Consider the following 17717-nt stretch of genomic DNA (forward strand, 5'->3'; position numbering starts at 1 on the left):
ATGCTAGTGAGAAGTGTTTTAGGAAGTAATAAAAAAAAGTGATGTAAAGCAATTGCCAAGTCATCAATGAAAGACATGAAGACTATGGCATGAAGACTTTCATGGCATGAAGTTTTATTCCTCGGCCATGCAAAGGCAGTATTCTTTGGAGATGGAGAATCTAAGACACTTCTGGGGCAGACATTCAGGCAGCATCTGGAGAAAAGTGGAGAAAAGAAGGAGCCAGAAACTAAAGGTTGTGATAAGAATATGAAAAAAGACCATCAAGAACCCCAGGCTTCTTGCCTTGACAACGCCTTAGCAACAGGATCTTACTAACATAGAGAGCCTCAGGCAGAGCCAGTTTGGGGAAAACCCTACAAAACTACTATTTTGAAGGCAAGCGACATCCATTGTCCATTGAGGGGGTCACCTGTATTTCCACATCTTGGACCAGAACTACAGAGACTTGGAAACACCAGAGATAAAGAATAGAAAGTGTATTAGATAGCTCAGCACTGAGAACCCCATGCCAAAAAGACCTGAGGTCCCAAATTGTCCACATTCCTACCCCATTGATGTATTATAAAGGTTACAGAGGTTATGGTATCCTAGACTCCCTGGCAAGTTTTTTGAGACATAATCCCAGGAAGGAGGTTGTCTTAATTGCTTCCTTTTCTCATGAGTAATGGCTCCCTCCTGGGGGTGTTTTCCATATCTCTTTTTTTTTTTTTTGTGGTTTTTTGGGTCACACCCAGCAGTGCTCAGGGGTTATTCCTGGCTCCATGCTCAGAAATTGCTCCTGGCAGGCACCGGGGACCATATGGGACTCCGGGATTCGAACTGATGACCTTTTGCATGAAAGGCAAGCGCTTTACCTCCATGCTATCTCTCCGGCCCCCCATATCTCTTATTTACAGTCCATCAGGCAAGTAAGTGCCCCTTTTGAGGTAAAATTGCTGTTTCTGAACATACTGAAAATAAAACAATCCATGGCTGTTAGGATGTTCTGACATACATACATACATATATACACACCTACCTACATACATGCATATATACATCAATGTTTACCCTAACTTCAGGCAGTTCTAATTTTGCCTTACAGCTGGGAATTATCTTTGTTTAAGACTCAACTCAGATAAGGGGACTGTGAATTTTTGCACGTATCACACACTGACTTTTGTGCCCTCTACTCTCTGCTCTGGAGATGCCTATGTTCACTCTTTTATTTTTTCCGGGTTTTTGGGTCACACCCGCCAGCACTCAGGGGTTACTCCTGGATCTATGCTCAGAAATCACTCCTGGCAGGCTCAGGGGACCATATAGGATGTCGGGATTTGAACCACCAACCTTCTGCATGCAAGGCAAACAACTTACCTCCATGCCATCTCTCTGGCCCCCTATGTTCACTCTTAACTCACTCTTCCTCCTAGTCTCTACATAAGCATTTTTTCTTAACTATTTGTCTTTTTTTTTTTTAACTATTTGTTTTATTCTGAAATTCTTCTCTGCATGAGCAGTCAAATAACCTTAAGACCTGGGCAAAGAGTAGAACTGGTTTTCATTTCCTGCAAAGGGCAATTCTTTACTCCAGCCCAAGTTTGTTTACCCAGAACTAGGATGGTGGGGACCCATTTTCCTGCTGTAAATCTAGTGGGGTTTAATTGTAGCCTACCCACTGGTGGGTGCACGAGCTACAGAGATATTTGTGGCAGACATGACTAGTCCAAATTTGCCAGGCATCTCCCTAGGTGACCCAGAGAGATGGAGCAGAAAGAGGGCAATAGCTCTATTCTCTCTCCTCTCCCCATTCTCTGTCTCTCTTTTTGTTTCTGTCTCTGTCTTTCTCTGTCTCTCTTTCTCCCTCTATTTCTTTTCCTCTCCTTTTTGGTTTTTGGGTCACACCCAGTGATGCTCAGGCCTTGCTCTTGATTCTACAATCAGGATCACTCTGGGAGATACTCAGGGGACCATATGGGATGTTGGAGATTGAACTTGGTCTGCCAAGTAAAGCAAGTGCACTTCCTGCTGAACTGTGTCTCTGGTTCCAGTTTGGTTCTCTTGACTGTCCTATTTCATCTAACTATCAAGGCAGCCATGAGTAAAGGACCCGCAATGGTTTCATTCATTCATCTTCATCATTTAGGAGCTTTAGTGGGAAATAGCTAGGCACAAAAAAAGAACTCTGAATAGAACATGAATATGCCCAGCACATAATATTATCAAATGGCATCATTTCCCATACGTGTGTGTGTGTGTGTGTGTGTGTGTGTGTGTGTGTGTGTGTGTGTATGGGGGGTACAAATCCTTTCATAGAGCTTGGCATTTCAACCTCTCTCTCCTGGGCCACCTGGTTTTCTTATTGATTTGCAAAGACAGAGAATTTTTTAGCCAGTCATAACAAGTGTGAGGGATTGATCTTTTCTTGGTGAAAGAAGTCCGATATCTTGAGCTGTGGCTTTTGTTCTCTTTAAAATCTTCCTTCCTTCCTCTCTCCCTTTCTCTCTCCATTCTTCCCTCCCTTCCTCCCTCCCTCCCTTCCTCCCTTTCTCCCTTCCTCCCTTTCTCCCTTCCTTTCTTCCTCCCTCCCTCCTTTCCTTCCTCCCTCCTTTCCTTCCTTCCTTCCTTTCCTTCCTCCCTCCTTTCCTTCCTTCCTTCCTTCCTTCCTTCCTTCCTCCTTTCTTCCCTCCCTCCCTCCCTCCTTTCCTCCCTCCTTTCCTCCCTCCTTTCCTTCCTTCCTTCCTTCCTTCCTTCCTTCCTTCCTTCCTTCCTTCCTTCCTTCCTTCCTTCCTTCCTTCCTTCCTTCCTTCCTTCCTTCCTTCCTTCCTCCCTCCCTCCTTTCCTTCCTCCTTCCTTTCCTTCCTCCTTTCCTCCCTCCTTTCCTTCCTCTTTTTCTCCCTCCCTCTCTTCCTTCCTTCCTTCCTTCCGTCCTTCCTTCCTTCCTCCCTCCCTCCCTCCCTCCTTCCTTCCTTCCTCTCTCCTTTCCTCCCTTCCTTCCTCCCTTCCTTCCTCCCTCCCTTCCTCCTTCCTTCCTCTCTCCTTTCCTCCCTTCCTTCCTCCCTTCCTTCCTTCCTCCCTCCCTCCCTCCCTCCTTCCTTCCTCTCTCCTTTCCTCCCTTCCTTCCTCCCTCCCTTCCTCCCTCCTTCCTTCCTCTCTCCTTTCCTCCCTTCCTTCCTCCCTTCCTTCCTCCCTCCCTCCTTCCTTCCTTCCTCTCTCCTTTCCTCCCTTCCTTCCTCCTTTCCTCCCTCCCTCCCTCTCTCCTCCCTCCCTCCCTCTCTCCTTCCTTTCCTCCCTCCTTTCCTCCCTCCCTTCCTTCCTCCCTTCCTCCCTCCCTTCCTTCCTCCCTTCCTTCCTCCCTCCCTTCCTTCCTCCCTTCCTCCCTCCCTTCCTTCCTCCCTTCCTTCCTCCCTCCCTTCCTTCCTCCCTCCCTTCCTCCCTCCCTCCCTCCCTCCCTCCCTCCCTCCCTCCCTTCCTTCCTTCCTTCCTTCCTTCCTTCCTTCCTTCCTTCCTTCCTTCCTTCCTTCCTTCCTTCCTTCCTCTTCTTCCCAAGCCCTTCAGTGTTCATGTATTTTATGTATTTAAGGTCCAGATCTTCCCTTTGTGTAGTATCTTTCCTTATTATCCTCCTTTCTTCTAGGCCAATACCAAAGAGGTGCTGAGTCTAGGGTTCTAGGGAGCCTGGCAGATGCTCCTGGAAGGCCAGAGGGCAGGTCCACCCCAGTTAGACTCAGAAAGTATATCAGTGCTTTGGCCTGCACCCTTGTGGAGAGCCTTGGAGATAGCATCCTGGTTTGTTTCAAAGACCCAGAACCCCACACTACCCCTGGGCTCCAGGATTGGAGTGGGGACAAGCAGGTGCCCAGAACCCTCTAAATGAGGGGCTCTGTCTGCTGCACAGCTCTGAGGTGTCTGCTTCCCTAACCTGTCCCCAGAGCTGCCCCCGAATTGCTGCTAGCTCTGGAGGGGTGGGGCTCACTTTTCATTGCTCCCAGCCCAAGAAAGCTCTTAGGCTTCAGTGCATGGAGGCAGGAAGGCTTTGGGGGTTAGGTATATTGTCTGGAGGCTCCTGAGGCTCTCAGTCAATAAAAGCAAAGACTACTTCTCTTTTTAGAAACAATAAGAGAGTTGGATCAGAGTGACCTGGGGAAAAGCCATTTGTCTCTGCTGATGACAATGTTCCCAGTACACCTAGGTCACCTAGCTGGGCTGTCCCCTTTTCCTGAGGTCAAGTCCATGTATCCCCAAGAATCTGTAATTGCCAGTCCATGCTTCCAACTGGTTAGCCTCCAGCCCTCCACCTTGCCCTTTGCAGTGAGGACCCACCTTCCTTGTTCTCCCCCTTGCCATACACTTGGTTGAAGATGAAGGTTTTAAGCATCATGACCTGGGCCCACCCAGGTCCTCTTTTCAGCTCGCAGTCTCTCACTTATCCCTGGCAAAGGCCAAAGCTCCTTCTTATAAACAGAGAAAGTGTGACCTTGCCTGAACCCTCCCCTAGGGTTTTGGAAACCTTGTGTTCAATGAACTGTGCTTGGAGCCTGAACTCAGGGTACTGGGAAGGCCTGAAATCAGTAAACCATCAGTATGCCTAGGAATATTGGTCTATTGACTTTTTTTTTTGTTTGTTTGTTTGTTTTTTGCAGTACTTGTGACTCTGTAAGGGAGACTCGAGGGAAGCAAAATGAAAAATAGGCATTAGTGCTTCAGAGTAGGCCAGTGATGAATGCATTGAAACCAGAACAAAACGGGGAGTATCAGTATGAGGAAAAGCCCTGAAACCAGGCTTTGTGTTGAGAACTTCTAGTTCCTTCTAGCACTTCTAGAACTTGAGAATTTCTAGTTCCTTCTGGGTTCTTTTTTTGTTTGATTGTTTGCTTTTGTTTTGGGTATAACTGGTAATGCTCAGGGGTTTCTCCTGGCTCTGTGCTCAGAAATCACTCCTGGCTTGGGGTTCTTAAGGGAACTGACATTTTTATTTCCAGTTTCATCCTGTACTCTGAGTTCACACCATTATGGAAGGTTCATATTACTGAATGTGACAGGATTCCTCTCCACTGAGCCCTCTAGTTCCAGCCAGACCTGCACACATGAGCAGAGCCCTCTGTTCTTCCCTCTCAGCACCCCTGGCCCTCTGAGCTCCACCATCATTATCTGTGTTTATGACTTCGTTTGTTGTTTTGGCCACTTTGTTTACTTCAGTCCTTTATAGTCCATATGGACCAAACCATTGGGCAATTGTCTCGCACTTTATTCTTTCTTTATTGGTTAGTTCTCAAGTTGATTTTTATTGAAACAGGTGTCCAGAAGACTTCAGATGCTGTTAAGTAAACAGTTCAATATGTTTCTGCAGTGAACATTCTTTATAGAAAAAAATTTAAGACATCAGAATTGATCAAATTACTCACAGGTGAGTTTTAGCCATCCACTGTTCCAGCACCAGGTGATCTCACTTATCTGCAGTCTAGAGACACAGAATGAACCCTATAACATAGGAAGGAGGAGAACTAAAGCTCCTCCATATTTCTTGACATAATCCCCTTGAGATCCATCCTTTCTGTCTCAAATGACACCAATTAATCTTCAACAATCGCCACATTGCATGGAGAGTTAGATTCCACCAAGTCTAGGCCCCTCAACTATCTCTCCTGTACTCATTGGTAAGAATTTATCTGGATGCCATCTTTCCTCCATTGGGATAATGATACAGGGGTGCTAATATCCTGTTACGATTTTATGGCCTTCAGATAAATGCTGGGCATGGTTTTCCTGGATCATATGATATTTCCATTTCCTGTGTATTAAAAAAAGTTTTTCTTTGGTCTTTTTAAAAACACTGTTTTCTACAGAGACTGTATTCCCACCCACAATGCACCAGGGAGCTTTTTAATTCACGTGTACACCAGCCTTGGCTATTTCTAGTATTTCTTTTGGGTTTTTCTCCCAGTAGGAGGTGCTATTGTGGCCTTGGATTTGCATATTCCTAATCATCAGTGCTGCTGAGCTTGTTTTCATGAACATATAGTCTTTTGGATGCCTTTTAAGAGACATGTTTGTTAGGCTTTTCTGATTGGTTGTTTAGTGTTTTTGGGAGGTGGAGGTGAAGTTGTGTGATTTCTTTAAGTATTTCACATAACTTGAAATATCAAAATTTTCAGTGTTCTCCATCTTGTCAGGTGGATGATGTGCAAACATCACCTCTCTAGGGTCATGTCTGCCTTTGAGCTTTTGTGGTTGGAGGAATCAACAACTGTTTAGCATTTCCTGAAAACCCCCTTAACTCCTGTACAAACTTTGTGAACCCCCTCATATCCTGAGAAGATCATTAGGCATAAGGAACAACACCCAGTTTGATAGAATTATCAGTAAGAGAATATTGCTTTGCTTCGGTCTCAAATGCATTTCACAAGGATTGAAGAAGAAACTCAACCTCTGGCTGGTGGGTAGCCAACACCCAGATGGAAGTTGCTTGGCCTCACCCCCTAGCCCAGTAGCCCTCATTCCAGTATCTGCCCCAGTAAACAGCCCAGCTTCACAATCTCACTATTAGCCTCAGGAGAGATGCCAACTCAACTTGATAAAGCTGGCAGGTACATTGGTCTTTGGGTTGAAAAACTGGGGCTTCCTTGGAAGCAGAATCAGGCCAAATTCCTGCCCTGTTATAGTTCCATAGCTACCACCCTAGAAATGGCCCAGCTTCACTGCTACCACTCTAATTTCAGAAGAGATGCCAAGTCCAGCTGATGTAACTCCACCAGTACACTGTCTTCAGATTGAAAATGCTGGGGCCTCTTTGGGAGGAGGCTGCGTCAAGAATTGTTCCAGTTTCACAGAGTTCCTGGAGTATGTGGTAGCATACGAACCTCCAAATTCCACAGTACTGCATCCTAGCAGGAGCACAGCAAATTAGATGACAAAGTAACATAGAAGCCAACTAAGCTCAATAAATGTTTTCAATAATACAGAAGGTTCCAATAGCAACAAATAGCTCAATAAGTCCCAGACAATGGCTTTAATAAACCACTGTGAGATAGAACAACTTTCACAAGTTTTCTTTTACTGAACTACTTTTTGATATATCCATTTACCAGTTTGTTGTAACAAGCAATATCAGAGAAATGATTTTGTTCCTGCCCAAGGGGCCAGGCTGGGGGGCAGAATAGGGATGAATAAGAAACTAGGGAGGTGGTGGGATTGATTGGTGTTGGAACATTGAATGCCCCCAAAAAGCAACTTTTTAAATAATAGTGTTTAAATAAAAAAAGGTGCTTGACAAGTATTTCCATTGATAAAAAATGGCACTCGGAGGAAGGAGATGGATTTTTCACGTGGAGGAAGGAGCTGTTTCTTTGTTATGTGAAAATCTTGCCTTCTTTTGAATTTTCTGAGTAGTAGTAGATTGAACCCCTCATTTCCCAACCCATGTCCCCCTTCCCTATTCCTCTGGTTTAGAGACTCCAAGGCTGGTGGCAGAGAGAGCAGACCTCTAGGAGGGAGACTAGGGGAGTCTGAACTTGAGCTTGAAGGAGGGGATGGAGCAATGCCCAAGGCTGATCCTGAGAGCAAAGGCTTTGTGACCTAACTTTAGCCAAAAGAACCCAGGACAGAGACCTGCATGCTTGACAAAAGGTCAATTATATGGTGAGAATACATTCTGTATTCTAATAAGCTTAACACATTTTTTTGAAAAAGGACATTTAATAATAAGCTGAAGAAACTATTTCATGACAAAACTTAGGTTGACCCCAGTTTCTACCAGGTAACACAAAGACGTTGCTTGTGTGTTGTGCACAAAGCATAGTTTTACTGGGGATCTTTTCAGTAGGTCAAGTTGAGTTTGTGGCTTACAGAATTAATGCAGACATCAGATGTGATATGTCTCTGTAAATGTGGGGCCCCTTGGAGATGATTTATTATCTATCATACCTCATAAAGGTCAAAACTTAAACATTCAATACACTTTAGAGGCTGCCGTCAAAGAAAACTTCTCAGGACATCTTGCTTAAAAAAGCATAAATATAAGAAAGCAATGTTGCTTTCCTCTTGGATCTGCTGAAATCACCAGCCAGTTTGTCTATGAAAATCGAGTCACCTTTTCATCTAGAGAACAAAGCAGTCAGATAGGAACTAACCTAAAGTTTAAGCTCAAAAAGGGCATCCAGTGATTCTGCCAGAAGCAACATGACTCCAGATAAATAATGTTCCCATGATCTGTATGAAAGAGAAGTTGAAGGACAAAAGAATAATCCTTTAGTGCTTTAGAGAAACTATTGAAAGTCTAATGTCAATCAAAAAGCATTACATTGTGCCTCTCTGTATACCACCAGCAGATACAGCCGAGCACCATTTATCAACTAAAGCCGTCTTGGGACTAGGAGAACAGACCCACAACTTCTCGCCGACCAATCATTCACACACACACACACACCCACACACACACCCACACCCACCCACCCACCCACCCACACCCACCCACCCACCCACCCACACCCACACCCACACCCACACACACACACACACACCACCACCACCACCACCACCATCACCACCACCACCACTACCATCACCACAACACCACACCCCCAGCTGCACACTGAAGTAGCAGGTACATTTTTCCTTGGATTTTGTTTTCAAACAGTTAATAAATTTACTGTTTCTTGTTCAGATTTGGTCTTGGGACCCAGTAAATTCTGCAGCTGTTGTAAAAATTGCTGTTCAAGTTCCTGATGTTTATGTGAAGCCCTCTCCTGCCTCTGACTTGATAGGGGACAATATTGAGATCTTTTTTTTTTTTTTTTTTTTTTGGTTTTTGGGCCACACCCGGTAACGCTCAGGGGTTACTCCTGGCTATGCGCTCAGAAGTCGCTCCTGGCTTGGGGGACCATATGGGACGCCGGGGGATCGAACCGCGGTCCGTCTCCTAGGCTAGCGCAGGTAAGGCAGGCACCTTACCTCCAGCGCCACCGCCCGGCCCCAATATTGAGATCTTGATAAGCATTTTTCTCTGGAGATTTTTGAGAGTTCACCTAGATGATGATTGAATCTCAGAGAAACTTGGTGACCCTCAAAGTCAGGAGGTGGGGACTCTATAGTCATATGCCTTACCCTGGTACTCTTCAGTTATTCTCATATCTTGGTTGCCTGTTAAGGAATAAGTAAGAATAGTGTCTGGGCTGGAACAATAGCACAGTGGGTAGGGCCTTTGCCTTGCATGGGGTGATTTGGGTTCAATCACTGGCATCCCATATGGTCCCTTGAGCCTGCCAGGAATGAATTCTGAATGCAGTGCCAGGAGTAACCCTTGAGTGCCGCCAGTTGTGGCCCCAAACTGACAAACAAAAAATCCAACAGGTAGGGTGCAGTACTTAGTCAAACATAATCTCACAAATGTGGTTGATCAGAATTCTTTTAATCTCTGCAATCCTTATTTTGATTGTTTTCCTTGTTTAGTGACAGAGGGCAGGTGAAATGATTGTGTTCTGAAACAAATTCCTCTGAGGTGATCTCTTGTGTTTCTCCCATCCCTAAGAAGACCCTCTCCCTTATTGAGTAGCACATCCAGCTGTTCAGCTCCACCCATCACTGTTGCTTCTGCTGTTATGGTAAAACCCAACTATTTCCCATGCGAGTCCAACTTATAACAGGGATAGTTTCTGAGGCCCATCTCTGAGGTCCATTCTTAGCTCAGTGGCACTTTTAGCAGATCCTTTCCTGATTCTCTGATGAGCTAGCTGGTGTCAAGTTTCTATTAGCAGGCAGGAGCAATCTTATAGCAGTGAATAGGAGGGTTGCTTAGCACAATGTGGCCAGCCTGGCTTTGAACCTCAGCACTCTGAACTTGCCAGGAGTGATCTCTGAGCACAGAGCTAGTAGTAAGCCCTGGTGGTGGCCCCCCAGGGGTGGACCCCAAACTAAAACACAGGCCAAAACAGACCAAAAAAGATTTATGCTTGTTGCTTTTATTTTATTGAACCTGGGTTGGCTGTGTGCAAGGCAAGAGCTATACCTGCTGTGCTCTTTCCAGCCCCTCCTTGTTTTTAATTAAGAGGCACTACCAGAGTTTCCAACTTTCCTATGACCCAAATCTTTATTGTCCCCAATAGGCTCAAACTTCCTCACACTTTTCAAATAAAGTCAGTTGCTTTGGGTATTGCATCTCCTCTCTGGGGATTTCTTCGAGTCACTGCTCCAGGAACTCTGTGCACAAGCAGGTCTCAGCTTGCTTTTGTCCCTGAGTGAATTGGGAAAAGCCACCCGTGGCAATCTCAGTCTGCATGTCTCAAGATAAACAGGACACACAGTGAACAAAGACAGACTGATGATTAATTGAACAGTTGGTGACCAGGCTCTAGTGGCCCCAAGCCAGAGAAGATGAGGGACAGAGCCCCATTTTCAAGTCATCCCCTGCTGATACCAAACCATTACCATTGGGTAATAATGCGCAGTTTGAAAAGGAGCCTCTAATCTCTCAGCTGAAGCCCCCCAGGATTTAGCCTCCCTCAGAATTGGAGGGGCTGAGAAAAGCTTCATCCCCCACCTTGTTCCAAATGAGGGCATTGGACAGACTCTGCCGGTCACAACCATACTGTGGATGGGGGGGGGGAGGGGAGGAAGTGAATTGGGAGTTGAACTACAGACCCTCACAGCTCTTAGCAAATTTCAGTAGATTATTTGGGAGAAATGTTTCTTCATTAGCTTACATGTCTTCTTTGTGCAATTTTCAGGGACTTTAAGTAGTTTTCACTAGGGACATTTGTTTTTTCGGGAATGGGTTTTAAGAGTCTCTTGTTTTATTTCCTGGGAGCCCAATTTCCCTAGACAATAATTGGCTGTCTCTCTGACATCACACTGCTCCCCTGCCTGAGTTCTGTCTGTCTTTACTCTCTCTCTCTCTTCTCTCTCTCTCTCTCTCTCTGTCTGTCTGTCTGTCTGTCTGTCTGTCTGTCTGTCTGTCTGTCTGTCTGTTTTGGGTCACGCCCGGCAGTCCCTGGCTCTATGCTCAGAAATTGCTCCTGGCAGGCACGGAGGACCATATGGGAAGCCGGATTCGAACTGATGACCTTCTGCATGAAAGGCCCCCAACTCTTAATAAACTTTCACTCTGTTACAACTTTGAGAGCTTATTTGGAAGTTCTAGCAGGGGAGCGCAGCTACTCGTATACCCTCGACCAAGAACGGTCCTTCGGGGAAGGCCGTCCTCTTCCACCGAGTGCGCAGCTTTGGGAGGGATGCACATGGACCGGTGAGGGAGGAAGGGAACACCCGCCTAGCCAGTCAGATCAGCTAAATCAACCCTGGCGATAATGTCGCAGCCAGATCGCCCTCACATCCAACAACTTTGAATCTCATATTCGGTGGTCATTTTTTATTGAGCCTGGACAAATCAGGGATCACTTGACCCCATTTACCTTGGGGCATTATTGGGTTCTTCTCTGCAACAATATGAGCATGATGTGTCCTAGGAGAGATCCATAGCAGGCATGGTGCTTTTCAAGTGCCATTAGCAACAACTGATGGCTTCAGTGCCTGTTGGTCAAGGGTTTTTTTGGTTTGTGTTTTGGTGGTGCTGGTGGGCATGGTTGGCTGTGCCCAGGTTCTATGCTTGGTTCTATGCTTAAGGATCTTTCCTGGTGGGGCTCAGGACTCAAACCTGCCTGAGTCAGCCTTCAAAGCCTTAACCACTGTATTATCTCAAGCCCCAATCTATTGGTCAGATTTTGAGGGGTGCTCTGTGGCCAGCTATAAAGACATTTTCATGTTTCTATTCTCATTCTCTTTAATGACCTCAAGGGACTCTCAGAGTGCTTAATGATACATGAATTATATTTTTTTCAGGGAGGGCAATCAGGTTACCTTCCTGGGGGTGAAAAGACAGAAATAATGATGAATGAAACTGTTGGCAACATTATTACTGATGTGTTACATGATTTCAAATATTTAGTAGATAAGCTATGATTTAACTATTTAGATGGTTTCCTCATTTTTTCGACAGTGTATCTTTTTCTTGATTTGTTAGAACTGCTTTATATATTTTAAATGTAAAAACTTTAGCTGTGCTTTATTCACTTTGATTCTTGATTGTTGCTTCAGAATCTTTTGCCATCGGTTTGAACTTTTGGTTTGTGAGCAAACAGGTGAATCTTTTCCTTTGTAGCCTCTAATCTTCTGTGTTTCTCCACTTTGCCAAGGCTAGCAAACATTGAGTTTTAGTTTCTGAGGGTGCTTTGATCACTTATGTAATGTGAGGTAGGGACATGTCTAATTTTACAAATGGATGTTTGGTTTCTCCAATAACAGATAGTGAATGACAGGTTTCAACATCAATCTAAGCCACCTATTTCAATGGGGGAAACTTCTGATTATATAAATGTCTCCTGAGGTCTTTCTGGAGCTTCACGGCTGTCCTGGAGTCACATTGTTTATTGCACAGGCTACAACGAACGCTATTTCCATATTTGAGAAGACAGTTGCCCTTCATAGTTTTCAGAAACAAACCTCTTAGAAATTCTTGGGCATTTTTGGCATTAATACTCGCATTATCTTGACATGATTAAAAATCCCTGGGACTTTTATTGAATTACATTGGATTGATGTTAATTCTTGAAGAATTAAGATCTTAACACTATTAAATCTTCTTATTCAGAATGCTTACAATTTTCTTTTCCATTTAAAACTTATGACTTTACTTAGCTTTAATTAATTCCATCTGATATTTATTTATTTCTTTTTGTTTTGGAGCCACACCCAACTCAGGGCTCAGGGCTATCTCCTGGCTCAGAGCTCAGAGGTCATGTCCCTGAGCTCAGGGGACCACATAAAGTGCCAGGGATTAAAACATCTGCATGGCAAGAACCCTACCTGCTGTATTATTAGCTCTCTGGACCTTTCTTAATTTGTTAGTATGATAAATTTCATCAGCATACTTTCTGTCAAATCAGTTTATTCATGAATTAAGTCATTTCTGAGCCACTTTGAAGTGCTGTTTCAGAACAATTTGAATCTGTCAAATTAATGTAGGATTGGTTAATCTGTGTCTGTCCCGTGGATAATTGTCCTAATGGATATCATGCTAGATGACTCACACCACTATGACAAATTGAGGGTGACACTGACAAATATGGGCACATTGATAGGTTAAGGGATCAAGACATGGTTATAACTTTTGGGGGGTCACTTCCTAGTGGGGTCCTTTGTCCCAGAGCACACTGTATGATGCATTTATTAAAACTTTTGGGGTTGGATAGAGTCATGTTTGTTGTTTTTGGCCAACAATTCTGGGTCAAGTATTTTATTGGCAGCAGCTATCCAAGAACAGGCTTTATTCCCTTTAACTCAACAGTATTTCAGGGAAGACTGAGCTTTTGAGTAACTTGCATGCACACTTGTTGCCCAGCAGTGGCCCTGAAACATGAGTGATAGAAGATAGAATATGGTTATTTAAGGGAAAAGGAGAGGCAAACTTACAAAGAACCAAATCATATAGTTTAGACTTCACTAATTGGCAATCAAAGATTTTATGTTGGCACCAAGAAAACGAATTTTCATATAATTATTTCAATTAAATAAAAAATTAATAAAGGCATGCTTATTTTTGGTAAAATAGGTCTCTTAATGATAAAAATTAAATTTTGAGGGGAGGTAATAGTTGGCTTAATTGGAGTTCTAGATTCCCTATGACCAAATAAATTACCAGTGTTTCTTGGTTAATGATGATGGGGGAATAAGATTTTTATATATTTTACTTTGAACGGGGGTGGTATACCTAGTGGTGCTCAGGGGATTTTCTTGAGTCTGTGCTCATCAGGAGTGATCCCTGACAGTGCCTGGGAGCCATGTGTGGTGCTGGCTATTCAAACAAGGGTCAATGTAAGGAAGTGAGCCCCATATTTTTTGTACTATCTCTCTGGGCCCTACATCTTTTACTTTGGAGACTGTCCCGTCCCATTGATAGGTCCTATCTGGGGTTAAATATCCTGATATTTATCTATGAACATATATGTACATTGATGTCACATTCTCATTGTGTAGAAGGCAGAACAATTAGGAACTCAGAGTCTAGAAAGATGGAGAGTCTGCAGAGTAGAGCTCCCCAGTCAGTGTTCACCTCTTAGAACAACAGGCCACTTTATCTGGGCACTTCTTCCTCTTGGGCACCTCTAGACTGAGGTGAGCTCTGGCTATTTGTATCTGTATTACAGTCTAGGTATATTACTTTGAATGATTATAGACTAATTTAATATGTAGCAGCACAGACTATGTCTATTCTTAAACCTGCCAGTAACTTTCTGTGTGAGCTCATACGAATTGCCTTACCTCTATGTGCTTTAACTTCTATATATGTGTAGGAGGCATAGATCTATTTCTTTGATCGTTGCACATAAGTAACTGTTTTGCATTGTAATTTGAGGTTGACTTCATTAAGAAATGTTTTCCAGTCTTTAGCAAATGAGTGAACTATTTAAAAAAATCTCAAAATGAGGAGCTGGTATGATAGGACAGTGGAAAAGGCATTTGCCTTGCATACAGTTAACCTAGGTTTGATCTCTTGTACTTCAAATAGTCCCCTGAGCCTACCAGGAAGGATATTGAGTGTAGAGCCAGGAGTAAGCCCTGAGCACTGCTGTGTGTGTGCTCCCCTCCAAAAAGATGAAAACTATGTTTTTGAGTGTGGATTATAGAAAAACAGGTCAAAGGAGGATTAGTTGACTACAAAAACTGAGATGGTGGATTGTGTCTTGTTGCAGTGTATATGCATTTTAATGTGTGTGTCTGTGTGTTTGTGTGTTACACATATCTTTTTTTTTCTCTTAGAATCAGGGATTAGAATTAGATTTAAAGAAATATTGGAAAAACTTTGTGATTTGTTTCTACGATCTCAAACTTGTAGTTATTATATATAATGACTTTGTTTCTTACTTAGTAAGAAACATCTGTGACTAGAATATATTTGAGTATAAATCTGCTTTTTCAAATTCTCTAATAGTGGTTGAACTAAGTAAAAACTCCTACAAACTCTTTTTTAAGTAAACTTCGGGAATTTTCTTCTGGAACTCTCGTCACTGTTACCACCAGCCATGTGTAATTATTTAAGTTTAAATGAGAAGTTTCCCCCCTCAGTCGCAGCAAATATATTCCAGCTGCTTAGTAGCTGTATGTGGCCAGTGGCTAACATCCAACAGAGCAGATTCAGGTAGTTTTATTGGGCAGTATTGAAAAATTACCATTTTAATTGGATTTTCCAGTTTGGAGCATTTAATTTTATACTGCTTTAAAAAAATAACTTAAACCTTTTAATCTGGTGTTATATTCCCTTTTTGCATTTCTAACATTTGTTTACATATTTTCCTTTGTTTCTTTTTACTTTTACCAGATAGAAATGAAAAATACCTCCTTCAAAGATCTATTCAAAGAACATTTGGTTTTATTCACTAAATCTCTTTTTCAAAATAAGTAGTTCATTTATCTTTTAATTTTTATTACCAATCTCTTTTTTCTCTTTAGAATGTATTTTTGAATTTTTCATTTAATTTCTTGTTTCAAATGCTCAGAGAACTGCATTTCTATCTTTCCAAATTTCTAATAAATATTAGATCTCAAGATATAAAAGTTCCATAAAGTTTTTGAGTCTGTCTTTTGAGGTTTGGTACATAGTACATCAATTCTGTTTATTTCTAAATTGTTTATATTTTCAGCTTGCTTCTTAACCAAAAGTTATTTAAAAGGATTAAAACTTTTTAAGAAATATTTCTTAAGCAGCTTGTCATTAATATCTAATTGCTTTGCTTTTGTCAGGCAGTGTAGATATATGCTTCAATCTGGAGAGGTTTCCCCCCAGTGGCTTATTAGTTGTGTATTGCTGTGAACAAATGCCCCAAACTTAGTGGCTTAAAGCAACAACATTTATTATCTCAGAGGACCAGGTATCTTGAAACAACTTAGTTATGTGGGTATAACTCAGGAACTCTATTTCTGCAATTTTCATTTTTTTGTTTGCTTATGGTAGTGCTCAGAGGATATTCCTGACTCTGAACTCAGGAATTATGGGGGACCAAGAGGGATTTAGGGATCAAACCTAGAACAGCCATGTGCAAAACAAGTGCCCTACCCTCTGTACTATCACTCTAGCCTTTGTAATTTTAATTTAAAATAGTTTACTCACTGTGATTTACAAAACTATAGATAAGAGTTTCTGGCATGTAGTGTTTTAATGCCAAACCCAGTAGTGTTATTGTCCCTCTTTCAGTGACCCATGGTTCCTCCCTCTCTCTATCTTGCCTCTTTGGCAAACTCATTTTCTGACTAAGAAACTTACTGATTGTAGTTTGAGTCATATGTCTTGTGTTTCCTCTTCCACTTTTAATGGACACAGTTATCTCCCCTCTACATCACTGAAGTGCCCAAGACTCTTAACGCTGTACTTATGTCATTACCAGTCCACTTGCCCTTCTACCCAACTCCTACTTTCTTCCTTCATTGGCATTCTCATTTCCAGAATCAAGAGCTAAGGGGTTTGAGATATTCCCTTGTCTGGCTACTTTCTATAGCACCAATAAGTGTACTTGGTAAGAATTTTGGAGATTTCAACAAGGTGGTAGAGACTCCAGGCATTGAAGATCTGACTAGGTCTCAAAGAAGTCTCCATGGTCCATTCACCTGACCATTAGCAGGGCTCTTAGTTCTTCATGATAAGGGTTTTACCCTAGCGCTGCTGGTATCTCATAGAAGTGAAGAGAGAGACAAGAGACAGAGAGACAGAGTCAGAGATAAACAAAGATAGAGACAGAGACAGTCAGGGATGGAGACAGAGACAGAAACAGAGATAGACACAAAGAGACAGAGAAATAGAGAAACTTCTAAAATGAAACATTTCTAAAATGAGGCTTTTTAATGACCTCTTTGAATTGCAACCTGCTCTATCATCTTATTCTGTTTATTGAAAGAAAACCTCTAAGACCTAATTCGGGGTCCTCACACTATGGCCCATGGGCCACATGTGGCCCTCTGCGGAGATTTATGTGGTCTGCTAGGTATTTTTGCCACCGATACTTGTTGTAATTAGCTGTGTACTCATCCTGGGCCCATATGTGTGAGATGTAGGCCACACTCTTGAACTCTCCTCCTTCTCTTCTCCTTCTCAACTCCTCCTTTCAGTTTCAGGCAGGTGACCTCAAACTACGGCCCACCAAAATTAGGCCCATAGTTCCCATTGAAATACTGGTAAATTAGTTGATTTAACTTTACTTGTTCTTCATTTTTAATATTGTATTTGTTCAAGTTTTGTTTTATTACTTCAAAATAAGATATATGCAGTGTACATAGGAATTTGTTCAGTTTTTTCTTTTTGAAAAACAGTCCTATTCTCCAGTGGTCTGAGGGACAGTGAACTGGCCTGGCCCCCTGTTTAAAAAGTTTGAGGACCCCTGACCTAAACCATGCACTGCAAGAGACTTTTGCTATCTGAGCTTGAAATTCTGTGCTTAAAACACAATGGCAACCCTTTCATGCTCAGTTTTTAGCCTGAAAGACTTTGATAAAGTTCCAGGTATTTAAAATCAGGACTCCCAGCATCAACAGCTCCTCCCTCACCAATAATAGCCCCACCAAGAAGGAAAACAAAATGAGTTTTCAAGTGGCATCAGAAGAAATGGAGCTTCTTGAAAATTATGAGTCACTGACATAATTTCTCTGAGCTCCTGAGTCACCATTTGTGCCTTTGAGGTGAAGATGGATCCGGATCC

Source organism: Suncus etruscus, chromosome 17 (genome assembly GCF_024139225.1).
Source record: "Suncus etruscus isolate mSunEtr1 chromosome 17, mSunEtr1.pri.cur, whole genome shotgun sequence".
In the NCBI taxonomy this organism is placed as follows: domain Eukaryota; kingdom Metazoa; phylum Chordata; class Mammalia; order Eulipotyphla; family Soricidae; genus Suncus; species Suncus etruscus.